This window comes from Condylura cristata, unplaced genomic scaffold (assembly GCF_000260355.1).
Source record: "Condylura cristata isolate star-nosed mole 26May11 unplaced genomic scaffold, ConCri1.0 scaffold00033, whole genome shotgun sequence".
In the NCBI taxonomy this organism is placed as follows: domain Eukaryota; kingdom Metazoa; phylum Chordata; class Mammalia; order Eulipotyphla; family Talpidae; genus Condylura; species Condylura cristata.
In genome coordinates this window covers 11,355,749-11,371,705 of record NW_004567134.1, presented here as the reverse complement: position 1 = coordinate 11,371,705, position 15,957 = coordinate 11,355,749, and positions in this window count along the sequence as shown.

The following is a 15,957-nucleotide window of genomic DNA, read 5'->3' as shown; positions in this document are numbered from 1 at the left end:
GTCCCCTCCGCCCTGGGATAGAGGGTCCTAAGTGCTGTTCAGAGTCCAGATGATCTAGGCCTTGTCTGTGTCTGCAGCTTGACCTCCCTTCTAATGGTCAGAGTAGCCAGACAATTTTGAATGAGACTTTTAGGAGTCGAGAACTGAGATTGATTTTGGAAATCCTCTACCTGGTCTGACAAGCTAGAAGGAAGTTCAAAACCCTCACATAGACAGGCCAGCCCTTTCCCATCAAGCATCTAAGGGGGAAGTCCGGGGAAATGAGATCAACAAACTCTCCACCCTGGTGCTGAGTACAGACAGTTCCAGGAAGATAAAGCAAGTCTGCTGAACAGAGTCAAGATCAAGTTCAACTACCCCCAAGTCCCGACAACCTGATATAGAGACAACAGGACCAACATCCTGGATTTAGAATGGCCAGGGAAGGTGGACCCTTCAAAACCTACAAATGAAAACAAAAAACCCTTGTCCAAACTGAACACGTTGTTTGATCACAGTGCTGAGAAAACAGCCAGTCCCATCTCAGGTTACAGGTCTCACTCAAGCTGTGACTGGAGCCTGGTTCTCTCAGAGTAAAAGCTTGTCACATTGTTTCCGGGTTCAAATCTTTTAAGTTGATTCCCCTCCTCGTGGGAATATCACTCTCACTGGGATTTTTGTTGCCAGCCACAGAAGCTAGAAAATAAGCAAAGAGAAAACCTACTGAATGTTCTTTCAATTTGTTGTCAACTGCTAAATTTATGATCGATGGTAAATTTCTGTGAGTCCTTAGCCTCTGTGTCCAAGGTCCCTTTCACACTGTGAGGTGGGTCCAGTTATCCACACACACCCCCACCCCTCCCGTGAGGAGACGAGTCTCCTGCAGAAGAGGAAATGTGTCCACAGAGTAGGGAGCAACATGAAGGGGCTTTAGAGCCTGTGAAGTTCCAGACACACATGGCCTCACAGCAGGAATTGTTTTATAACTTGAGCCATTCTCCAAAACAATGATGTATACACTTTGGAAAAAAGCCCAAGAAATCCAAAGGTTTACTTCATCCTAAGACAAGTTCTCTGGTCATTGTGTGTGTTCTGGTTTCTGCTTTGGCCCCCAGTTATTTAGAAGGTAGGAAGAAAACCATCTGGAGAATGTGGCCTCTTTGGAACTTTTAACACTAGTCTAGCGAGAAGTAGAGACACATTTTTCAGATTTGTTGCTTTTTTTTTTGAAGTGGATGTAGAATGTTCCAGCATTATGTTAGTTTCAGGTGTTGGTATATACTGCAAAATGGTCACCTAATCAGATTAGGCTATGGCCATCACCCCCACATAGTTATGAATATCTTTCCTTGTGATAAGGGTGTTTAAGATCTATTCTCTCAGCAACTTTCAAATACTCAATCTAGTTTCATCTACTGTGGTCTCTGTGATGTGCGTGACATCCTTAGGACTTATTTCATAATTGGATTTTTATACCTTTTTCTATTTTTTAAAGATTTATTTATTTGTGCATATAAAAACTGGGGTGTAGGCCACAGGTGAGGTGGTAGCGGTGAGAGGATTCACCAGAGACAGAGTCAGGAGCAGAACAGGAAGACTGACTGAAATACTGTGCTGAGGGGAGCAGTGGGCGAGACAAGAGAGGCCTGCTGCACCGTGTGGGTCAGCTCCCTGGCTGGGGATCGAACTTGTGCTATAGGGCTGCTGATAGCTTCACAGTGCTGTGTTTTAACCCCTTGTGCCACGAGGGAGGGCGCTATACTTTTTTTTTTTTGGACCACCTTCACCTATTTCACCATACTCCCTACCACCCTCTGCCTCTGGTTGGTAACACCAACTGTCCTCTGGGTCTGTTTGGGGTTTTTCTTTAAGACGTTCCATAGAGTGAAACCATACAGCCTTTGTCTTTCTCTAGTTTATTTTATTTAGCTTAACCTCTCAAGGTCTGTATGTTGTCACACATGACAAGATTTCTCCTTTGTAATGACCAGATTCTATCTGTAAACATGTATCCATATACAAATCCCCTCCTATCCATTCACCCACTCATGGGCTTGCAACTTGCTTTCATGTCTTAGCTGTTATAATCATGCAGTGAGCAGGGGAGTGCAGATATATTTCCAAACCATCTCCACAAGGGCAATCACTGGCTCGTGAGTAGTTTTTTTCAAGGCTCCTCCACACTTTTCCAGTCACTGCTTCAGTTCACCTTCTCCCCCCACCCCCCACAGTGCACAGGGTTTCTTATCCTCCACCTTTGTGCCAACACCTGTTATTTCTTGATAAAAGCCCTTCTAATGAGCAGCAGGTAGTAGCTTCTTGTGGCTTTGATTTGCATTTCCCTGATGAATAGTGAGCACAGTTTGTTCAGAATTAGAAGCTAATTTTACAAATGATATGGACTGAGGGAGGGATAGAGATTTATGGGGTCAGACAAGTAGTAACGTGTTCATTGTAGAGCCTGGGTGACGAGCATGTGGGTGTTCATTACAACATTCTTTCAATGTTTGTTGCAGTCTGCAGTTTTTATAATGAGATGTTTGGGGGAAAGCCAGGCACCTTCTGGAAGGGGAGCCTGTATTTCTGATTTCACGCTCCTGCCCCCTCCTATGTATCCCTTCTACCCCCCCCCAACTCCAGCAGCTCCAGCTCCCGCCTGTCAGCATTCCTTCTCTGTTTCTACTGGTCCCTTCTTGGAGAAACATCCTTGATTCAGTGAGCAAATTTCTCCTCCCGTCTCAAGATTCAGCGCCTGGGTTACCACCCTGGAAGTGTCCCTCGGACAGACCTGTGCTATTTTGCTGGTCTGTCTGCTGATGTTTTCCAGGCTTCCCTGCTTTGAGCAGCTGTCTGGATCCAGTGGGTGGGAGATTGAGGGATCGGAGATGTGGAGGACATCTGTCCCCTCCTTCTGGTTTCCTTGGATGCCTTGGGCTGCCTTCTGCCACTCCAAGCCCTGGCTCCCCAAACATCGCCTGAGTTAGGTGATGTTTTCTTAGCTCTGACCTAAAGCACAAGTCACAAGAGGAAACAAAGGATATATTATACTTCATCAAAATGAAAAATGCTACTATTCAGAAAGTGAGAAGAATGGGAGAAGTAGTGCAAGACATCTATCTGGTAAGGAAATTGTATCTAGAATCCATATTGGGTTCTTACACCTCATCACTGAAAAGACAAATCATCCATTGTTCAGCAAAGGAGACTGTTTAAAGAAGATGTACATGTGGCCAACAAGCACATGAAAAGGTGCTCGGTGTCACTAGGCAGGAGATAAAAGCTAATCTAAGCCACAGGACGCGATCACAATACTGTACTGGATAGCAATGAGTGTTGGTGAGGAGATGGAGAAACGGGAACCCTCAGCACTGCTGGTGGGAACGTAATATTTGCAGCCATTTTGGACAATAATCTGGCAGCACCTCAAAAATTTAAACACAGAATTACCATGTGACCCAGCAATTCTACCCCTGGGTATATGCCCAAGAAAAGTAAAAATATATGAATGCACATACATTTGCATGAGAAGCTTTACAGCAGCATGATTCATAATAGCTCCAAATGGAAACAACCTAGATGTCCTTCTACTAATCAGTAAATATGGCCTCCGCAAGTCGTGGAATATTATTTGGTAATAAAAAAGAAGGGGAGTATACTGGTGACTGCTAAAACATGAGTAAATCTCGGAAGCGTGGTGCTAGGTGAAAGGAGATGGCAGTGCAAATGCCCACATAGTGTTTGATTCCTTTTGCAATGTCCAGAACAGATAGAAGGTGGGTTAGTGGTTGCCAGGGCCTGGGGGAGGGGTGGCCTTTGAGGAAACTGACAATGACAACTACTGGACCTTTAGGTTCTTTTTTCAGGCAATGAAAACTCTGAAATTAGAATATAGTGATGGTTGCACAACTCTGTGAGTGTTGTATTTACAGGATGAACTTTTGGAAAGTAAACTATACCTGGGTAGATCTTGGAGGAGGTAGGAGGAGGGAAAGAGGAAGATGGGGGCCCTGTGATGGAAAGATTGAAAGTGCTCACTGGATTTGCCAAGGAGAAGCCACTGAAGGAGTTGGTGGGAAGCACTGAGGGCTGAGGCGGTTGGGTGCTGAGAGGGGAGACAGTGCATGGTGAGAACTGCCAGGTGTCTCAGCCAACACCCTTACGAGCTCAGACTCTCAGGGAATCACAAGTCAACCTTTGTGTCCTTAGTTAAGCATGGGGCTTGGTGACCCACAGTGAGACGGAGAGCTATGGCCAGGTTCTCCCTGCAGCTCTGGTGGACACAAAGCCACCACAGCCAAATCCTAAGCCATGGCTCAGGAGTCAGTTGGCCATGGCTTGGGGGGTCCAGAGCAGTTGGGTCTGGATCCCAGATGGTGCCTAGTACTCACAGGCTCCCTAGGTTTGGGACGAAGGGGGAGGGGGCAGGAGGTTGACCAAACTATGGTCAGTTTGGAAGGACTGAGACTAGACAGGCTTAAAGGGATGGAGGAAATGAAAGAGAGAGGGAAGAGGGCAAGATGAACGGCCCCAGGTGAGGTGCCTGGGGTGCGATGGGGCCCAGTGTGGAGGAAGCCTTCCTTCCTTCCACTGTGACGGCAGATTCGACCCTGTGTGGTTTCTACTGTTGAGTGTGGCTCAGCCTCAGGAGACTGGCAGCTCTCAATCACAGTCCCTGGAGTCATTTCAGTTGCATTTGGCTGCCTGAAACAAAAGCTCCACTAACATGATTTGGATGATAAGGAAGTGTGTCTCCCTCAGATCTCTGGGTAGATAGTGGAAGAGCTGTGGAAGACCCCAGCCTCCAGAGTTATGACTCTGAAGATGAGAATGGGCATCGGGCCCATTGGAAAGAGAATAGTGAGAATATTGGGCTTTGAGTGGACAATCCCAGTGGGATCCCCACCCTCTCTCCCCACTTGTGAGGCAGTGGTGAGCCCGCCTCTGCCACCCCCACCTGCAAACCAGAGTACAGCACCACCCCACAGACACCTGCCCAACGTTATCCCCCTTCTCCCATGTGGTAGGACTAAGGCCCCTCACTTTCCCCATTCAGCTCCTTTTTTGTATGTAATGAAGCTGTAGAAATGTGTTATTTCCGTAATAAATAAAGCAGTCAAAAAGCAGAAGAAAGTCCTCCATAGTGCAGTAGCCCCAGAGGCGACTCACCAGTCCTCCCAGGAGGCTGTTGGAGCTGGACCTGGCCACGCCCCTGGCCCCCCACTCTCACCTGGAGCCCACTTAGCTGCCTCCAGGAGTCTCTGTCCTCCTTCCTCTTGGCCGATTCATTACCAGCCTTTCTTTAAACCTCAGCCTCAAGCTGTTCACTGCTCCCACACCTCTGGTCCCCAAATCTGGGCTGATACGCCCTCACTGTGCCCCGGACCCCTTCAGGTGTGGGGTCAGGGCTTGGCAGGTGTGTCTCCTCTGCTGGCCCGTGTGTCCCAGGACAGCGGTCGAGCCACTGACCTCTGAGCCCTGATGCTTCGATTCGGGTCTGGGACAGAGTGTGGCCGCAGACATTTTTTCCCCGTGAGCGAATGCACAATGCACAGTGGGCGGACAGTGGATGGAAAGATGAGTATTTTCCCAGGAGGATGGAAGGTCCGGGATGACAGGCTGGGTGCTGAGGGTGCAGCTGCCTGCATACAGGTGGTGGTGGTTGGACCTGGGGTCTCTGGCTAAAAGCTAAGCGCGGGGTTGGGTGGCCTGAGGGGTCTGAATTCACCACGGGGTGTCGCCCTGCGCCACCCTGCATTCCCGCCCTGGTGAGTGCCCTTTCAGCCCAAAGGGGACTTACAAAAGAGGAACCTTTTGTCCCAGGCAGTAGCGAAAGGTTCAGCCGATGACGCAGGCTTGTAAACAAACTGGAAAGACGCTGCTCTCAGGCCACGTCAAGCCACAGCACGCACGGAGCCGCAGTGAATTCGCTTCGCCGCCCCGCGGTGGGCGCGGGCTGTCCCAGCTCGCGGGCTCCGGAACTCTGCTCCCCGCTTCCTAGCGCCCCAGACGCACCTGCGGACACCCTTCCCGGGACCCTAGCGTTGGGCAGGGGATCCCTAAGTATGGCCGCCGAAAGATGCTGCGGGAACGGGAAGCCGGTGCAGCCACTTTACCTAAGGGTGAACACCTTTCTGGGACACCTGCTTGCTTTCAGGCCTCACTGGGAAATCTCCTCTCTGACTCCTCACCAGGATCCTAATTTATTTCAAGTTCTGATTGAGGTTCAACACCCCAACCCTAACCCAAGGTGTCTTTACCCCAACTCTGCTGGGGTCTTTCAGTGTAAACCCCACTCCTAAACCCAAACCACATCTGAGTCTGATAAGAACACTTCCCAAACCAACAGCAATAAGACCAGCCCACTGGAACCAACTCTGGACCCAACCATATAGTCTTTAAAAATACTTCCAAGTTCTATCGCATCCAGGCCTTCTGGCTAAGATCAAGTGTAAAAATGCTTCCGAACTCTGCTTGAAAAAAAAAACAGACCAAAAATGCACAAATACTTTGTGGCTGTAAAAAACAAAAACAAACAAACCAAAAAACGCCTAGTTTTGTGGGTGTAAAGTATCCCAGAGATGCAAACAAATGTAAACCCAGGACAGGCCCCTTCCTGGCCACCTGGTCCTCCCCAGGGTCCCCCAGCTCTGCAGCCTGGCACCATGGGCCTCTGAGGGGTCCCCCTGTCTGCCACGGTGCCTTGACCTTCTGTTGGGACAGCACCCTGACTCCGGGCCGCTCACACCCAGCAGTGGAGACCTCGTGTGCCAGGACATATGATCTCTGTCTCCCTGCACCTGCACTCGGGCCCCCCAGCGCTAAGTCTGGGCCCAGCTCTGTCCCCCCACCCCACGTTCCTGGACAAAGTGGACACAGCTTCGGGGACTGGCTGACCCACTCGAGATCCATGAATGGCCTCCTGGTGGCTCCAGGCTTCTTTCTGCTGGAAACAGTGGCTAGTCTTAGACATATACATGTAGAAGCTCACTTTAAATTCAGATCCATTTTGTTGAATTCAAATATATATATGTGTGTGTGTGTGTGTGTGTGCCACTTTCACTTTCGCCTATGGAGTAAGAAAGTGCACTGACATTTATGGACGCTGAATTTTATGAATCTTTCTCTTTCTTGGAATTGATGGGGAGAACAATCCCAAATGTCATTTTAATTTGCATTTCTCAAGGACCTCTGTTACCCCGACAACTATCACGTGTCTCATCAACAAACACTTGTTTAGACCATATAATAAACGTCATCGTACTCCTCTCCCTTCTCCTCAAACTCTTTTGCTGCCTTTTTCTCCTCTACTTCTCTGGATAGAGGGTTTAAACTTCAATTTCTTGACTTGTCAGTTTCATATGTTGTTGGTTGATGTCCTATTAGGGTGGTGCAGGCACTCTGATGCCTGCACTGTGGGTCCCTATACGTGCGATACCTCCGGCTGTTCTAGCTCTGGCTCATAAGGTCCATGAGTGAAGGAGACCTGTTTCCTCCTCAGCATGGAGTAGAGTGAGAACTTAGGAAACAGCTTGGAGCTTGGAGTGGCAAGGGCGGGTGTCAGGCTTAAGAGGTTGACAGCTGTCGGGCTCTGGGACATCGGTGGCTTAATGACAACCAGAAACGCAACTGTCCATGTGCAGTCACTGCTGACCCAGGGGACACAGGAAAGGGACAGTCTGGGGGACAGCGTGGCTGCTGTGAGGGAGCCCCCATGAGGCCAGAATCGGGCAGAGGCCATCAGGAAGCCACACCCAAGGGTGACCTGCCCAAGCACCCTTGTTTGCACTGGCTGGCCAGGGTCTGCCCCATGGCTGCTGGTCTGGGGTGCCAGCAGAAGCTGCAAGGTCATGTGAGACCCAGATCAGACTCAGCTCTGGGCATGGCATCATGGCTGCCACTTTGTCACAGGCAAGTCACAGGCCAGCCCGCACTCCAGGGGGTCGGGAAGCAGCTTCCCCAGAAGGAGTTCAGGGAAAAAGCTGTGTTGCATCTGGCTGGTGGCCAGAGAGTTGCCCAGAGTGAGGAGGGTGTGTTGTAGCTGCAGGGAGTGGAGTGTGTGTGAGGTTCCAGGGCTAGGAGAAAGCATGGAAAGGAGGAAAGACTTAATTTCACATTTTCCAAAAATTACAATGGATTGGCCGAGTGAGAGCAGAAGTGGGAGGATCTCGGCTGTGCCCTCCCCATGAGCAGAGCGTGGTGGGGAACCTGGCGCGGGGGGGGGGGGGGGAGGGGGGGGGTTGGGGGGGTGGCGCAGAGAGAGACTTCAGAACTAGGGCAGCTGGCCTGAGCCAGGAAGAGAGCATGTTGGGGTAGTCACCCAGGTTTCTGAACCCCAGAGTTCTCTGCTCAGACCACTGGGAGCCTGCCTCCAGGTCTGACCCTAGGGCAAAGGGAGGCTTGCCTGGGAGAGGCGAGGGGTGCTATTTGTGGGGGCAGATGGGAGTGTGGACAGAAGTGGGACTCAACTGGGGGTCCTTGAATGTGTGGTGGGTGAGCCTGGGCATGAGAGGAGGTGGGCCATGCTGCCTGTCAACAAGTTCTGGGCCCCCCAGGCCTTGGGATGAGACGACCAGGGAGGGGGAGGCCAGGGGTCGGGCTGTGGTCCTGTCTCGGAGGTCTGCAGACACGTGCTAGCTGCCAAAGATCAAAATTCTGGGGAAAGATCTGGCAGGGGATGAAATGTGGACATCTCTGGCAAAAAGATGGAGAAAAAGCCACGAAAAGTAGAGTCACTTGGAGAAAGCACATCCCAGGACGTAAGATAGCAAAAGCTACAGGGTATTCATTGAGAGAAGGATAATCAATGATTCAAGGAAAGCCAGAAAAATAATTCTCCTCTTGGGAAATAAATGTTATTCGGAACAGAAGAAAATACCAGAAAATGGCTGCTGACTTCATGACTGAACGTGATACAAGTTCTCAAATCATTATGTGTGGACAGGCAGGGAGGGAAGAGAAGACAGCTGTCTAGGCCGTAATGTTGGGGTAATAGATCCGGTCTGCTCTGTGAAACGGGAGGTGAATTTGCCAAACACCCAGAGTGCAGAAGGAATCCTGGATGAGTTCCTCTTCGGGCAACACAAATGGTTGTAATTTATAAGCTAAGGTCCCCGCAGAGAGAAAAAAATATCAGGCATAAGGGAAGCAGTTTGGATTGGAAAACGCCCACCCTGGACTGAAGAACAAGGAACACAGCAGCTTCAGCTGGGGCAGGGCCACATATTTAAAAACAAACAAACAAACAAACAAAACAGCCCCCTAAATGCTTTCTGGCAGCAAACAGAAATGACTTTCAAAGATGTGAGCTTCAGATTTACCCTCAAAACAGCTTCAGAGTGACAGAAATCCTCAGGGAGGAGAAGACAAAAGTATTTCACAACCTCTGGGGTTGAGCTTTGCAGCTGTTGTTCTGATCCCTGCCAGCTGCGCCCAGAGGGGCTCTCCGGAGCCAGCATTTTTCCTTTCTATTTTTCAGATGAGGAAACCGGAGTCCAAGGAGGTCAGAGCCCACACTGGCCCACGCCGGCCAGCCTCTGAGCAGTCTGTGTGTCTGGACTCCCACACACTGCTGATGTTCCAGACAGTCGTGGCTCCTTAGGGCCCCAGCCCTTGACCCCAGGACACTTCCGACACCAGGCAGCCACCCGGGGTGCACTGGGCCCCCCCACCCCACCTCCGCCCGTCTGCTGAGGGCGCCCCGCCATCTGCGGCCCCACAGCCAGCCCCAGCAGCCTGCTCCGTTAGAGGAGCTGTGGTTTCTGCTTGGGATGGGCAGACCCGGGCAGGGTGGAGGTTGGAGGTCAGCTGGGCTCCCCCCTGCAGAGAAGATGCAGCAGGACTTCTGGGTTCACAGGCCCAAACCGAGCCTGGCCCCCTGCTGGCCTGCCTGCCTGACCTGGGCTGTGTTCTGTTTCCTTTAAAAGTGTCTTTGGGGTGAATTTGATTTTCTGCCTGAGATGTGTGGCTTTTCAAGTGTTGGGGTTTTGAATGACCTGGGTTTAATTGCCAGCTCAGCTACCTTCGCGTTACGTGGCCGCGGGCGAGTTATTTCACTCCGTGGGGCTCAGCATGCTTGTCTATACACAGGGCCAGGTGCTCTTGGGGGTGGTTGAAGTCTCAAATGAGTTAATACTAGCCAGGCTATGGGAACAGGGCCTGGCTAGGCCTGAGCTCTCCACCCCCTCAGGGTCCTATTAAGGAATCACACCCTCATCCATTTGCCAAAATTCTCCAACTGGCTTCCTGGCCTCTCCCTTTGCCTTGCCTGTTCTCATAAGGCTTGGGAGGGACCCTAAAGACAGATCAGCCCCTGTCAACCTTGGTTCAAGACCCTCTGGTGCCCCCTTCTCTGCAGGCTCCAGGGGGAAGCCAGGAAGACCAGGATGCCTTCTGGTTCTTTTTCACTCCCCTGTGGGGTCTACTTACCACCTTGATCTCCCAAAGACATCAAGCTGGCTGCCTCAGGACTTTTGCTCCGCCAGTTACCGCTGCCCTGCACCTTCAAAACTGCTGGTATCTCCTCAGCAAGGCTGCTCCCTTCTCCCTTCCCTGTCATTTACAGGGAAGGGAGTTGTTTGTTTTCTATCTCCCCTTGACAGAAGACAAGCTCCTCAGGGCAGGAGCCTTTGCCCGTGGGCGCACACTATCCTGGCTCAGATGGTGGCTCCAGGTAGCGTTGACTAAATTGTGCCATTCAGAACCAGGGTGCAGATGCCCAGGGTCACTGGGGGTGAGGCCCGACTTACTGTTCAGCCTCCCTACCCTACTACTTGGATCTGAAGCAGGCACATACTTGAGGTGCATTACATGCACCCCAGGTCCCATGTGGGCTGCCTTAAGCATGCTCCCGCACCCAGCCCACAGACAGCTTCTAAGCAGGGGCCTGGCTGTCCAGCCCTGCATCTTCCTGGCAATGTGCCTACTGCTGTATGAGAAACATTTGCTTTTGCAAGAAGTGGCCAGAGGCACGGAAAAAGCATCCTAGCCAGGACAGGGACCTGCTAAAGGCCCATTTCCAGGCAACTGAAGAGATCTTGGTCTAGAGGAAGGAAGATGACCTGAGGCTGGTGTGGGGAGGAAGGGAGAATTTGTTGGAAGATCTGTAGGGCTGGGAGGGCCTAGAGAATAGGGGTGGGCCTGGACTGAGGTTGGGGGTGGAGGGGTACCCAGCTGGAAGGGGACACACACAGGAAGGTGATGTGGTGAGGCCCTAGCTCTGCAGAGAACCCCAATGCACAGGGCAAGGAGGTTGGGATTCGGTAACTCCAATTTGCCTCCAGACTCTTGACATCAAAACAACTTGGCTCCTAGCAGCTATCAGTCCAACTTTAAAATGCAAGTACCCTTGGGCTAGTTGCCCAGCTCCCCAAAACCTGGTGCCACAGACACGCAGCCTGCCCCCTGAGCAAAGACATCACAGCAGGGACTCGGGACAGAGCAGCTGTTCTGGCTGCCACTCCCTCGGGAGGAGCTAATGGGTGGCAGCGTGGGCCTGCCACAGGGAACATCCTGGTAAAGGATTGTGTGCCTGTGTCAGAGTCCGCTGGTGTTTGAAATGTGAGGCTCTGTGCTCCCCTCTCCAAGGTAGGGACAGAGGGCTGGAGTGCCGGTTGGCAGCCAGGACACGCACTGGCTTTTCTTTGAAATGTTCTCTCACGCCACTTGCCTTCCTCTGTGTGCAGGAATTGCATCGGGGAACTGCTACACTGAAAATGAGCACGTGGGTTTCGGTCCCAGCAGCCAGGTCCCACCTGGCCAGGAACTCCCAGCCCTGGTGCCCTCTGGGCCTTGGCTCAGGGCTGTGTTCCGTTTTGAATGAGCAACTCACTCCTGCAGGTGATAGGTGGCCGTTTTCCCTCAAGAGCCCTGTATACCTGTCACTGCCCTTGGCCTGAAGCAAATCCTGTGTGGGCCTGCTGACCTCCACTCCACCACTTGCTCCCCATGACTGTGCTCTGCACACACACTGGCCTTCTCTCAGTCTGTCACCCCAGGGCCTTTGCACATGCAAAGGAATCTCGCCTGTGCCTGTGAGCTGGCAGGCTCTCTCATCCTCTCATCCTTCCGGCTGCCACGCAAATGTCCCAGGAGAAACCTCTCTTGCCCTTCCAGTCAGACAGGAATGAGTGTTTGAGTCGTATCCTCTGGTTGATTTTCATCATCCGTATTATAGTTGAGCTCCCTTCCTGACAGCTATTTATTTGTGTAACTACCAGGCAGAAGAGACAGTCCTGTCCTACCCGCTCCGGCCCCCAGGACAGAGCCTGCCCTTGACGCTGAAGCACAGGCCCCTTGGCCTCAGAGCCCACAGAAACTGGGCAGCCTATCAAGGCTCCTGTGCCCTCTCACTCCTGCTGGAGACCCTCCACTCCAGGCTCCCCAATCCTCGCTGCCCGACCCATGCCCCTGGGAATCGCGCCTCGTGCCTTGGGCCTGAACAGGTCATTCTCTGCCCCGGATTTCAGTGTCCATTGTAGTGAAGTGGGGACAAAACAGGGCAGAAGGTGATTCTTTGAACTGTAGGAGGTCAAGGCAGAACAAGAGGGGGACGCCAGGCAGGGTCGGGGAGCTGCCACGGGAAGCCGCCTGCCCGTGGAGAAGAGAAGCGAGGACCCCTGCCTGCACATGCCGTGACTCCCCAGATCTCTTGGGGAGATCTTGGCTGTAACCCAGATTAAGAAATCCATTGTCTCTCCTGAGCCTGAAAGTCAAGTTTCACGGAACAGGACTTGCCTTTTCACCTGCAATGAACTCTGCTATCTTCTTCTCTTTTTGATTCGATCCTTCTCTTTGCTTTTTGCTCATAACAACGTTGTTGGCACTTTACTAGATGGGTTCTCGACCCATACCCAGTTCCAACTTGCGGGCTAAAAAGAGACGTGGCAAAGGCTGTAGGGAAAGGTGCAGGGTCCCAGCCTGGCCGTGTCCCTTTTCCGGCCCCTTTCCCTGGGCACAGGGTTGGGGGCCCTCCTTCCTACCAGTCCCTCTGCCCAGAGCCACCCCAAGTGGAGTTCGGCCTCTGTTAAGATTTTTTACTTTTGTCTTCAAAATATTCCAGCTGGCTCCCTCTTAGCCCCAGGGACACACATAGGATGCTCTGGCATCCGTGGGCCAGCCGGGAAAATACCCAGCCACGGGGAAGAAGCCGTGCTGAGGCCCCTAGAATGCCCTGTTCCCCACCACTCCGCCACCCGGGCTCTGCTCTGGCGGCCCAGCCCGGAAGGAGCACCTTGCCTCGCCAGTTCTCTCTGTCATTCTGTCCTGTGGGGCCTGAGTCTTGCCAGTGGGTAAATATTTTGAATAGCATCCCTGCCCATGACATCTTGGCTGGGCTCAGGCCCGGTGCCTTGAAACCTGGCCTCTCCACTCCACCCCACCAGTTTCTCTCTGCCCGAGATTTCACCTTGCCTTTTTCAAAGGGCCATGGAGGAGGAAACAAAACCTTTTCCTCACCCTTGACCCACCTCCAGCGAGTTCTGAGGTTCTGCCCCCAAAGCCTGCTCCGAGGCCATGTACAGCCCCACCCCCAACTCCCCCATCCCCAACTCCCACTGCTGCCACCTCTCCCCTGACTGTCCTCTTCCTGTCTCTCCTATGGGGTCACTCTCCAGTGCCAGCCCTTCTCTGCTGAGGCCCAGAGGCTGGCCTCCAGGGCAGCTACCCTTGGGCCTCACAGCTTCTGGATGGTTTGACCCATAGGCGGCCCTGAGGTAATGGCAGTTGCAGGGGGTGGTGGAGAGCAGACAGAGTTAGGTGCTTCTTCTCCCCACTCCCTGCCTGGCCAAGATTCTGACGATGCCACTGACACGCCGTTATGCTCCATCCCACGTGCTCTGCCTCTGCCCCGGCCCCATCATCAGTTATTCCCCTCAGTGCATTTTGAATGTGTGTTCTCATCCTCTGAGACCCTGCTCATGGCTACCCCCACCCCTGCTCTTTTGCAGAACCATCTGTGTAAAGCCCGAATCTGGTGGTGTTTTCTTCGCTTCCACACTTGAGCACATGCCCAGCGCTGAGAGCACAATCTTTATTGCCATCTCCAGCAGAGTCTGTGAAGCTACCAGTCGCCATCCCCAGTGCTGCCTGAGGTGAATTGCGTGGACTGTGTTGCTTTCTTGACTTTTAAGGATATGGTGCTTCGGAAAATGAAAGGGAGCGGAAAACACCCGTGTTGGCTGCAGGACTGGGTTAGGGGCATATCTGACCTCGTTTCAGTAAAATGCTTGCAGCTGGAGCTGCAAGCTGGTGTCTTACTGTGGTGGTGGGACAGATGTTAGAGTTCCCAGGCTCCCCGCCCACCTCACAGCTCCCACCTTATCCCCATATCCACCTGGCTCTGGACCTCAGCTGCCTATCAGGCTATTTCATGCCACAGGGCATTTGCACGTGCTGCTCCCTCGACCTGGATTGCCCTTCCGTCTGCTCTCCCCAAGAGGTGTTCCTGGGTCCCAGCATCACCCCCTCAGGGGGGCCATACCTAGTGATGCATATGAGGCAGCTTCCCTTTGTCTTCCTGGGTTTTGTTTATTTGTTTGTGTGTTTGGTTTTTAGAATCTGCAGGAGAACAAAGAGCTGCTAGGTAAGTCTCTAACTATTCCTAGCACTCTGTAGCTTTCATGAGCACTCACTAGAATAGAAGCTCCCAGAAGGCAGGCCCGCCTCTCCTGCTAAGTGCTGTACCCCCAGATCTGTGTAGGCATACAGTAGGTGCTCAGTGAGAGGACAGCCTGCGACTGTCACTGGAACAGGACTGCCTGCCAGGATGCCCTGCACACCAGTGGCCCTGGGTGGAGGCTGGGACTTTAGAGTGGACACCCTTGTGGATAAGACCTGTGGGCTCCTCCCTGTACTCCCCTTTCTTGTCATTGCTGAGAACTTGCAGGATCCAGCAATATGGCACCAGAAGAGCCTCCCACCTGCCTCTGGGCTGGCCGGCTGGGTGCACAAGCATCTCTCTCTGCAGTGCAGACCTTGGGCTGAGCGATCCTACTAGCACTGCCTGTGATGAGGCCAACAGGATGCTGCCCTCTATGGTCAGCCCGCTGGAAGGCTGATGGGCAGTGTGATGTCACAGAGGAGAAGTCATCCCAGTGTTACTTTAAGACAGCAGCAACACCTGCAAGGCCACCATCTGCGATGCTCACCTAAGCAGCTCCTCCAGAATCTTCTTCACATGCCCCAGGGGAAGGCTGTGTTGAAGAGGCAGGAAAGGCAAAAAGAGGCATCCTGGACTTGACTTTTGATGTAGGTGAGGCCCTGACCTCCGCACAACCTGTCAGAATAAATTCCAACTGGACTAAAGGAGACTGTGATAACACAGAGCCAGGAAGGTACTAGAGAGAGATGTATTACTCTGCAAACAGATGATCAGCCCAGATACCCTGAAGTCGAGATTTTCTAAACATAACATCAAAGGCAGCATCCACAACAGCATTTGGCTATACCTAGAAAATGATCCTGTAACTTGAGGAACATGGGTGGCCACCTGGAGTTAAGTCCCCTGTCTCTGCAAGGAATCCCTCCCTGCACAGCAGCGTGACAAGACTGGTTCCTGCTAGAAAGGAGAGGACACACAGCCAAGCCCACCACAGCAGAAATGCACAATGCCAGTAAAATAGAAATAAATAGGGAAACACATTCAGCTTCATCAACAGTCCAAGAGATGTAAATGAAAACTATGACACTTTGTTTTAACCCGTCACACTGCAAAGACTGACCCCAAATTGTCACTTTTTAACAAAGTGAGGATACTCAGTACTGGCAAGGACATGGGACTTTGGGACTGGATTCACTGACAGCCAACGTCCAGATTTATATAATTTCTCAAGGGTGAATTGGTCACAAGGATGAAATCTAAAGATGTCCTTTAGTCCAGAAATCTCACCTTTCAGGTTTGTCTCTTACAAATGATCAGGTGTGTCTGCACTGGAGTGGTTCATTGGTTTGGTATAAGAGTGATAAGCTGGAAACACTGGTGGT